Source organism: Arachis ipaensis, chromosome B09, assembly GCF_000816755.2.
Source record: "Arachis ipaensis cultivar K30076 chromosome B09, Araip1.1, whole genome shotgun sequence".
NCBI classification, from domain to species: Eukaryota; Viridiplantae; Streptophyta; class Magnoliopsida; order Fabales; family Fabaceae; genus Arachis; species Arachis ipaensis.
In genome coordinates this window covers 79,379,624-79,390,272 of record NC_029793.2, presented here as the reverse complement: position 1 = coordinate 79,390,272, position 10,649 = coordinate 79,379,624, and positions in this window count along the sequence as shown.

The window sequence follows — 10,649 nt, the reverse complement described above, 5'->3', positions numbered from 1 at the left end:
GAAATAGTAATACTTTTATTAATTCATAGGACTTAGTAGAGCTCCTCCCTCAACCTAGGAGGTTTAAAAACTCATACTGATGTAAAAACATAAGGTAAAACTCAAAATAATGCTGAATGGTAAAGAGAATCTTCTGAATTACATAAATAAAATCCTTTAAATACTAAACAAATGACTAGTAAGGGTAAAATAGTCTTTTTAGTGATAAAATCCACTTCTGGGGCCCACTTAGTGAGTGTTTGGGCTGAGCTTTGATGAGATCCACGTTCTATGAGATCTCTGGGGCATGGCACGCCAGCTAGGGAGTCCTCTTTGGGCATTTGTACATTAGTCTCTGCTCTTTTGGCCGCTGGACCCTTGGAAGGGGGCAGGAAGCTAGCGTTGGACGCTAGTTTTGGGCCTTATAATCCGAAGCAAGGTATAAGCTATTATATATTTCTGGAAAGCTATGGAAGTCAGCTTTCTATAGTCATTAAAAGTGCTCCATTTGGACTTCTCTAGCTCCAGAAAAGCCGGAGGATTCCGTGCCTTCGAAAAAGATCTCGTATACTCGAAAATCAGGGTTGTTACATGATGCTCTTAGCAAATCATTCTCTTGGCGATCCTACTCAAAATGCCACGGATAAAGTCGAATCTTCTGGATCAGAGAACGCTGCTTCTTTGGATTCTAGCCTATACCACGGAGACCCTAATCTCCCCGGCAATCGGCTGAACTGGTGTCTCGAGAGTGGATTAACCGTCTGAGAGATGTATAAACATAGGTGTTGGCTCGTTCTTTCCTTCCAAGTATTCACACGAACCCAAGTAGACATGGGTGTTTGTCAGGCACGTTTGTCTTATTGTGATGAACAGAGATAATTTGTCAGATCATCCTATTCACGATGATGAAGATCAGATATACATTTTAGAGATAGATCAAATACGGATCGAAGAAGAAACAGTAATACTTTTATTAATTCATAGGACTCAGCAGGGATCCTCTCCTCAACCTAGGAGGTTTAGAAACTCATACTGATGTGAAACAGTGATGAAACGTGTATGATATGCGAATATGGTGGTTAAAGGTTTGAATTACATAAATAAAATCCCTTGAATACTAAACAGATGACTAGTAAGGGGTAAAACAGTTTATTTCGTGATAAAATTCACTTCTGGGGCCCACTTGGTGAGTGTTTGGGCTAGGCTTTGGTAATATCCACGTGCTATGAGGTCTCTTGGGTGTGGAACATCAGCTAGGGGGTCCTCTTTGGGTATTGTACATTGGTCTCTGCTCTTTAGGTATTGGACACCAGTTTTGGGCCTTCTAATCCGAAGTAAAGCATAGACTATTAAATATTGCTGGAAAGCTCTGGAAGTCAGATTTTCATAGCCATTGAGAGCACACCATTTGGACTTTTGTAGCTCCAGAAAAGTTCTTCCGAATGCAAACAGGTCAGATCCAGACATCATCTCCAGTGCTTTCTCTGTCTCTGAATTAGACTTCTGCTCCAGCTCCTCAATTTCAGCCAGAAAATACCAGAAATTGTACAAAACACAAAAAATCATAGTAGAATCCAAAAATGTGAATTTAACACTAAAACCTATAAAAACTTAATAAAAACTAAACAAAAACTACTAAAACTATATGAAAATGATGTCAAAAATCGTATAAAATATCCGCTCATCACAACACCAAACTTAAATTGTTGCTTGTCCCCAAGCAACTAAAAACACAGTAGGATAAAAGAAATTAAGATACAATAAATCTCTAAGTTTCAAAATGAAGCTTAGTTACAATCAGATGAGCGGGACTTAGTAGCTTTTTGCTTCTGAATAGTTTTGGCATCTCACTATCCATTGAAACTCAGAATGGTAGGTTGGCATCTTTAGGAACATAGAATCCAGATGATATTATTGACTCTCCTAGTTAAGCTTATTTTGATTCTTGAACACAGCTTTCAGAGTCTTGGCCGTGACCCTAAGCACCTTGTTTTCCAGTATTACCACCGGATATAACAATGCCACAAACACTTTAACTGGGTGAACCTTTTCAGATTGTGATCAGCTTTGCTAGAGTCCCCAGATAAAGGTGTCCATAGTTCTTAAGCACACTCTTTTTGCTTTGGACCACGACTTTAATCACTCAGTTTCAAGCTTTTCAATTGACACGTTCACGCCACAAGCACATGGTTAGGGACAACTTGGTTTAGCCGCTTAGGCCAGGATTTCATTCCTTTGGGCTCTCATATCCACTTATGCTCAAAGCCTTAGGTCCTTCTACCCTTGTCTTTTGGTTTAAAGGGTTGCTGGCTTTTTCAATCTACCCTCTCTTTTCTGCATTTTTGGACAGTAATGGATTTTTCTGCTTTTTATTTTTTTTTCTTTTCGCCATTTTTTCTTTCTTTTTTTGCATGCATATATTTTTTTCTTTAGCAACATGCTTTTTTTTATTTTTGCTGCTTTTTCTTGCTTCAAGAATGAATTTTATGATTTTTCAGATTATCAATAATATATTCCTTTTTCTTTATTCTTTCAAGAGCCAACATTCTAAAATTTCAACTTCAAATATGCACTATTTAATCATACATTCAGAAAATAAAAGCGAATGACACCACATCAAAATAATTAAACTATTCTTATTTTAAACTTGAAATTCATGCATCTCTCAATTCTTTTCAATAAAATTTTCTTTTAAGCATGGTGAGAGATATATGGAACATTTTACAGCTTTAAGACATCAATGCAAATGATAATGCAACTAGAACAATAGATCAGACAAAACATAACAGTAAACAAAATAATAAAACAGGAAAGGAGGTAAAAGAGAACGAGTCCACCTTTAATGATGGCGGCTAGTGCTCCTCCTTGAGGATCCAATGTGATGCTTGATCTCTTCTATGTCACTCCTTTGCCTTTGTTGCTCTTCCCTCATAACCCTTTGGTTTTCCCTTATGGCTCTTTGATCTTCTCTTATTTCATTGAGGGTGGTAGCATGCCCTTGATGCTCCATCCTCAATTGCTCCATGTTAGTGCTCAATTCTCCAAGAGGAGTTTGCCATTGATCCTAATAGCTTTGGGGAGGAAAGTATATCCCTTGAGGCATCCCAGGGATCTCATACTGAGGTGGCTGCACAGGCTCTTGTGCATGCTCTCTGGTTTACTCCATCCTTTTCTTAGTGACGGGCTTATCCTCCTCAATGGAGATATATCCTTCTATGACAATTCCAACTAAATTGCATAGATGACAGATGAGGTGTGGGAATTCTAACCTTGCATTGGTGTGAGGCTTCTTAGCTACCTTGGAGAATTCCAGAAGAATCACCTCATGTACTTCCACCTCAGTTCCAATCATGATGCAATGAATCATGATGGCTCTGTCAATGGTCACTTCTGACCGATTGCTAGCAGGAGTGATGGATCTTTAGATGAATTCCAACCATCTTCTAGCTATGGGATTTAGGTCAAGCCTTCTTAATTGAATGGGCTTACCTTGGGAATCCCTTTTCTACTGTGCTCCATCCACACAGATATCTGAGAGCACTTGATCCAATCTCTGATCATAGTTAACTCTCCTAGTGTAAGGATGAGGATCTCCTTGCATTAGAGGCAAGTTGAACGTGTAACACCCTACCATATAGAGTCTTATGCTTAAGTCATAATCCAGAGATGGCAAGGTATTACGACCTCTAAAACAAAAATCTAGTACGTATAGTAGTGTGAATAAGGATTATAACTAGGAGCCTTTGTAGAAAAAGGGGTAAACAAAAATCGCAACTCAAAAGCGCAACACTCCGATCGATAACGCAACGAGCAAATGATAAGCTAACACGAGATTATATATATACAAAAGAGTGTCAAAAACGGAAATATCAAAACTCAAATCCGGATGCGAAGATAACCGGTCCGAGCATAGCAATATATATATACATATAATAAAATAAGGAAACCCCAAAGGAAACCCAAAGGGACACAAATACAGAACCCTATTCTCCAAAAATCTCCTATAAGAGGAGTCATCACAGTTTGTATTATCTAGTGGAGATAAAAGTATCTAAACAAGATATATAAACCAAGATGGAGTCCCGAGAACAAAGGATCTTCGCTAATCCATAAGTCTCCAGCATGCCTCAGCGAGAAACCTCACGTCCTGCATCTGAAAACCACAAAATCCGCATGGGTGAGAACCAGAGGTCCCCAGCATGGTAACAGCTTCCACATATATAATACATAATAATAGAGGAAAGCCGAAGGCAATCCTAGAACTTTCTCCAGATAATATCAAAGCTTATAAACAAACTAAACCATAAGTGGCAACTGACTAAAGATCCTTCAGTCTAACTAATACTTCCCTTTCCAATTCCTTCAAACCTCCCAACAACCAGCAGGAGTATAATATAGCAAACACAGTTATATCAGACAAGAGATTTACAAATAGGAACAAATAAGGCATTTAGACAATTAGCAAGTAATATGCAGTCAAATAGGCAATCTCAAACAATTCATATAGTATGCATATGATGAATGCCTGTCCCTAGTGGCTGATGATATCATCTGTCGGTTATAGAGCCAACTCGACAAGTCTTGGTAGCTAACCATTGGACTGTCCCTCTGTCGCGCATCCCCAACTCGAGTTATACAGATCATAAACTTGATCATAATCATGATCCATATCCATCACCCTCACTGGTGAATATTTACGGGGGCGAGCTCATCCGGGCCTTTCACAGTGCCCGGCCACACTTACGACATAGGGTCAAAAGAGCTTCGAGTCTCAACCTGGAGAATGTGGTGGCTAGCCACTGCTTCCTCCCAGGGAAACCCTCATCTATGATGGTGGAAGTGCAAACATTCACAATTCATTCAACAGCATATATGCATTTATACTTAGCCACAATCATGGCTCCGCCGTAACACGGCAATAATCTAGCCATCCGGCTCACGGTTAAATCCATAACCAGCCAATTCATTAACAATTACGGCCCTTCGGCCCATGGCACAACAAGCACTTCCAGTGCCATCCTCCGCATCTCACATAATCAACTTTGATCCTCATTGATCATTCATTTTTCCCTTGCTTCACTCACAAGTTACCACATTCACTAGCTCCTTGTCTCATTGCTAGGCATATCATAATGATTTAAGACATAAGTGGTGAAATCGGAGGCTTAGAAGTATGAAATTTGGCCTTTAAAACTCAAAAATCAACTTTAGGATGAAAACAGGGCCACGCGTACGCGCACTCCACGCGCACGCGTGGATGGACACAAAACTCATCGACGCGCAAGCGTCATACGCGCAGACACATGGATTGAAAAATAGCCAAACGATGCGCAAGCGTCAGCCACGCGTACGCGTGGGTGCTCTTGCGCCCCAGGCACAAAACTGGCACAACTCTCAGGAAAATAGCTGGGCATTTGGTGTAGTGCATCGACGCGCCCGCGCATACCACGCACACGCGTGGATGGTGCTTTCTTGAAGAACGGCGCATACGCGCCAAGTGCGCCTACGCGCGGAGGGTCATTCTGCTAAAAAATTTTCTAAGTTAAAAGCTGCAGAATTTACAAATTCAACCCCCAATCTTCTGACGGACATAACTTTCTCATTTTGAATCATTTTTCACCCGTTCTTCGAACGGCATGGACATCCCGAATCCAATTTCATTTCTAAACAGATTTGGCACAAATCAGAGATCCGTAGTCCAAGTTATGTCCCGTCAAAGTATGCCCAAAAACCATGTTTTCATGCAAAACCACAAGGTGCCATTTTCAAAACAAGCCAATTTCAACCTTTTCTTGAAATCAATCAAAATGTACCAAAATCAACATCAAGTCATCCTCAACTCACACATTAACACTTTACCAAAATTCCCAAAACCACCATCCAACCATTTTAACACTTCTCAATCAATGGCTAAAGGACAAACACAATATCATGTCATACGTCCTTCCTCATCCCAATTTCCAATAATACCAGTTCCAATCAACTATCATTATACATAATCATCATCATACTCACCATCGATATGGTACCACCCACCAATTCAACCTCAATAATTTATCAAGCATATATCACAACATGCATTTCTCATATATCACACAATCAAGGCATCAATATTCATAATCACATACATGATCACATCATATATCTCAACCATTTAACAACATCAACCATTCAATGCCTATCTTAGGGCCTCTAGCCTAAGTATTTCCTACCACATTACATATTAGATACGAGAAACCGAGACCATACCTTAGCCGATTTCCCCAAGCTCAACCGGAGCACTTCCAAACCCCTTGTCCACAAGCTCTTAAGGTCTCAACACCTCCAAGAACAGATTTTATCACACAACCCTCTCCCAAGCTTTCCAAAATCACCAATCAAGCTCCAATATTCACATATACACAACCTAAGCCACAATCATTATACCCATACACAACATCTCAATACCCAACATCATAGAACAACAAATTACACTAGGGTTGAGAATCTTACCACACCCAAGGTCCAAGGAGACAAGATTAACCTTCTTCAAGAGAGTTGGGTCCTATAACATCAAAGAGCCCAAAATCTCAACATTTCATCCATAAAACTCGAAAACAAGGGCTGGAATTTTGAAGAGCAAAACATAGCTTACCTTAAGATTGATTGTATGGGTTTTGTAGGGCTCTTCGCGGTGAACGCGTGGCCGCAAACGGTGCGGCGATCGGAGCTCTAGATCAAAAGTTATGGTGGTTTGAATATCAACCAAGGGAGAAAACTTGAGAGTGTTCTTCCCCCCTTTAAATCAATTTCAGCGTGTGTTTGTGTGTTGTGAGGAGAGAGTGTGCTGAAAACTAGGGTTTTGGTTTAGTTTAGTTGGGCCAAGGGTCCACTTTGTGTCCGGTTGGCCCGGTTTGGTCCGTTCGGTCCAATCTTGGTCCGATTTCTATAAAATTGGTACCAAAATTCTCATCTCAATCTCCTCTACCATATTTAGCCATAAAAATAACATTTTTGGCTTTCTAGAATAAATTCTCATTTATGGGTTAATTAGCCGTTAATTAACCGGGTCTTACATCCTACCCACCTAATTGGGAATTTTGCCCACAAAATTCGAATTCAATTACCTGAGAATAAGTGCGGATAATCCGTTCGCATCTCCGACTCAAGTTCCCAAGTGTGTTCCTCAACACCGCCTCGACTCCAAGCCACTTTGACTAGTGAAACCTCTTTTTCACGCAACCGTTTGATACTAGTATCATCAATTCTGACTGGAGCCACTGGAAGCGTCAAATCTTCTCTTAACTGAACCAATTCAGGTCTAACACATGGCTAGCATCAGGAGTGTACTTCCGAAGCTGCGACACGTGAAACACGTCGTGCAGGTTTGAAAGATGAGGTGGTAGAGCCATCCGATATGCCACCGGTCCAACCCTTTCCAGGATCTGAAATGGACCGATGTACCGAGGGTTCAACTTCCTTGCTTTAATCGCCCTACCTACTCCCGTGGTTGGAGTAACCTTAAGGAAAACATGATCTCCTTCCTCAAATTCCAAGGGCTTTCGTCTTTGATCAGCGTAACTCTTCTGGCGACTCTGCGCCATAAGCATCCTATCTTGGATTTTCTTGACTTGTTTAGTGGTCTTAGCTATCATCTCCGGCCCCAACAAGCCTTTCTCTCCAGCTTCATACCAACATAGCGGAGATTGACATTTACTCCCATACAATGCCTCATACGGAGCCATTCCGATACTCGCATGGTAACTATTATTGTATGCAAACTCCACTAACGGCATATACCGATCCCAACTCGCCGGTTGGTCCAAAACACAAGCTCTCAACATATCCTCTATTGTTTGGATTGTTCTCTCGGATTGACCATCTGTTTAAGGATGGTAAGCCGTACTCAAGCTTAGTCGGGTTCCGAAAGCTTTCTGAAATGCACCCCAAAACATCGAAGTGAAGCGAGGATCTCTATTAGAGATTATAGTAGCCGGTACGCCATGAAGTCTCACAATCTCCTTTATGTACAACCGTAGTAGTTCCTCAAGGGTGTAAGTCATCCGAATGGGTAAAAAGTAAGCTGATTTCGTCAGTCGGTCCACAATCACCCAGATAACATCAAAACCAGTCCTAGTCCTTGGTAATCCTGACACAAAGTCCATTGCAATACTCTCCCACTTCCATTGCGGAACCTCTAAAGGTTGCAACATCCCAAAAGGTCTTTGATGTTCAATCTTCACCTTTTGACAAGTTAAGCACATTGAAACATATTATGCCACATCATTCTTCATGCCTGGCCACCAAAACATCGCCTTTAAATCATGGTACATTTTAGTACTTCCCGGGTGAATGGAGAATCCGCTTTTGTGTGCCTCCTTTAAGATATCTTGCCTCAAAGTGCTAACATCTGGCACAATGATTCTACCCTTGAATCTCCATAACCCATCTTCTTCTTCCGACACTCTCCACTATTTTCCTTGCTCGATAGCCGGTAACACCTTCCATAACGCTTCATCATTTTTATGAGCCTTTAGGAGTTCGGACTTAAAGTCACTTGATATTTCTAATCGGCTCAAACACAAAGTTCTAGATACTTCTCGAGCACCAATTTTTAGACTCTCGAATCCCTTGAGAAACTTCTCTTGAAGCATCATCCAAGCCGCATATAACGACTTCCGACTTAATGCTTCCGCCACTACATTTGCCTTTCCCGGATGGTAATTCAACTCAAAGTCGTAGTCCTTCAATAATTCCATCCACCTCCTTTGCCTCATATTAAGCTCTTTCTGATCAAAGAGATATTTCAAGCTCTTGTGATCGGAGAAGACTTGGAACTTAACCCCATAGAGATAATGCCTCCACACCTTCAAGGCAAACACGACCGCAGCGAGTTCCAAATCATGCGTAGGGTAACTAACTTCATGAGGTCTCAACTGTCGTGAGGCATATGCCACTACATTATGATGCTGCATCAGCACGTATCCTAGACCCTTTAGTGAGGCATCACAGTACACCTCAAATGGTTCGTTCAGCTCAGGTAACACCAACACAGGTGCAGTGGTCAACTTTTCTTCAATGCCTGAAAGCTCTCCTCGCACTCAGGAGTCCAAACAAACGGAGTGTCTTTGCGGGTTAATTTTGTCAACGGCAAGGCTAATTGCGAAAAGCCTTTGATGAACCTTCGGTAATAGCCAGCTAAACCCAGAAAACTCCTTATCTCAGTTACTGTGGTTGGTTGCCTCCAATCCATCACAGCTTCAACCTTAGTTGGATCTACGGCTATTCCCTTCTTACTCACCACGTGACCCAAAAACTTTACCTCATCCTTCCAAAACTCACACTTAGACAGTTTCGCATAGAGTTTCTTCTCCTTTAGAATTTGCAACACGGTCCTCAAGTGTTCCGCATGCTCTTCTTCAGTCTTGGAGTAAATTAGTATGTCGTCAATGAAGACAACAACGAATTTATCCAGAAACGGACGGAACACTCTATTCATGTAATCCATGAATACTACAGGAGCGTTCGTCAACCCAAAGGACATTACATTGTACTCGTAATGACCATAACGAGTCCTAAAAGCGGTCTTAGGGATATCCTCACCCCTCACCCTTATCTAGTGATAACCGGATCGCAAATCGATCTTGGAGAAAACCCCAGCTCCTTGTAACTGATCCATGAGATCATCAATCTTTGGCAATGGGTACTTATTCTTTAGGGTGACCTTGTTTAGCTGCCTGTAATCCACACAGAGTCGCATACTTCTATCTTTCTTCCTTACCAGTAACACTGGAGCACCCCACGGGGAAACACTTGGTCGGATAAAGTTCTTACCCAACAATTCCTCTAACTGAGACTTTAGCTTGGCCATCTCTAACGGTGACATTCTATAAGGAGCACTTGAGATTGGTCCCGCCCCAGGCACCAATTCAATAGCTAACTCGACCTCTCGGTTAGGTAGAAATTAATCAATGTCATCAGAAAATACTTCCAGAAACTCACGCACCACCGGAATCTTTTCCAACCTTTGATCATCACTCGAAACACCCGCGGTTAGCAACAGGATACCCTGACATTCGATTCCGGAACAGTTCACCATCATCGAATTCAAGTAATAATTATTCACAACGACCGGCCCTTCTGTATCTTCCGGCATAAAGTACACCGACTTTGCGACACATACGAGAGAATCTGAACAGCTCCTCAAACTTGTCAGTATACTCAGATACGGACATAGTACCCTGCTTTAGCTGCAATAATTCAATCTCCTTGGCCGTCCTAGCAGAAGTCGGAAAGTACTTCTTATAGAACTCCTCTTGGAAGACATCTGATGAGCGGATAATTTATACGCTTTTTGGCATTGTTTTTAGTATGTTTTTAGTAGGATCTAGTTACTTTTAGGGATGTTTTCATAAGTTTTTATGTTAAATTCACATTTCTGGACTTTACTATGAGTTTGTGTGTTTTTCTGTGATTACAGGTATTTTCTGGCTGAAATTGAGGGACTTGAGCAGAAATCAGATTCAGAGGTTGAAAAAGGACTGCTGATGCTGTTGGATTCTGACCTCCCTGCACTCAAAGTGGATTTTATGGAGCTACAGAACTCGAAATGGCGCGCTTCCAATTGCGTTGGAAAGTAGACATCCAGCGCTTTCCAGAAATATATAATAGTCCATACTTTGGCCAAGAAT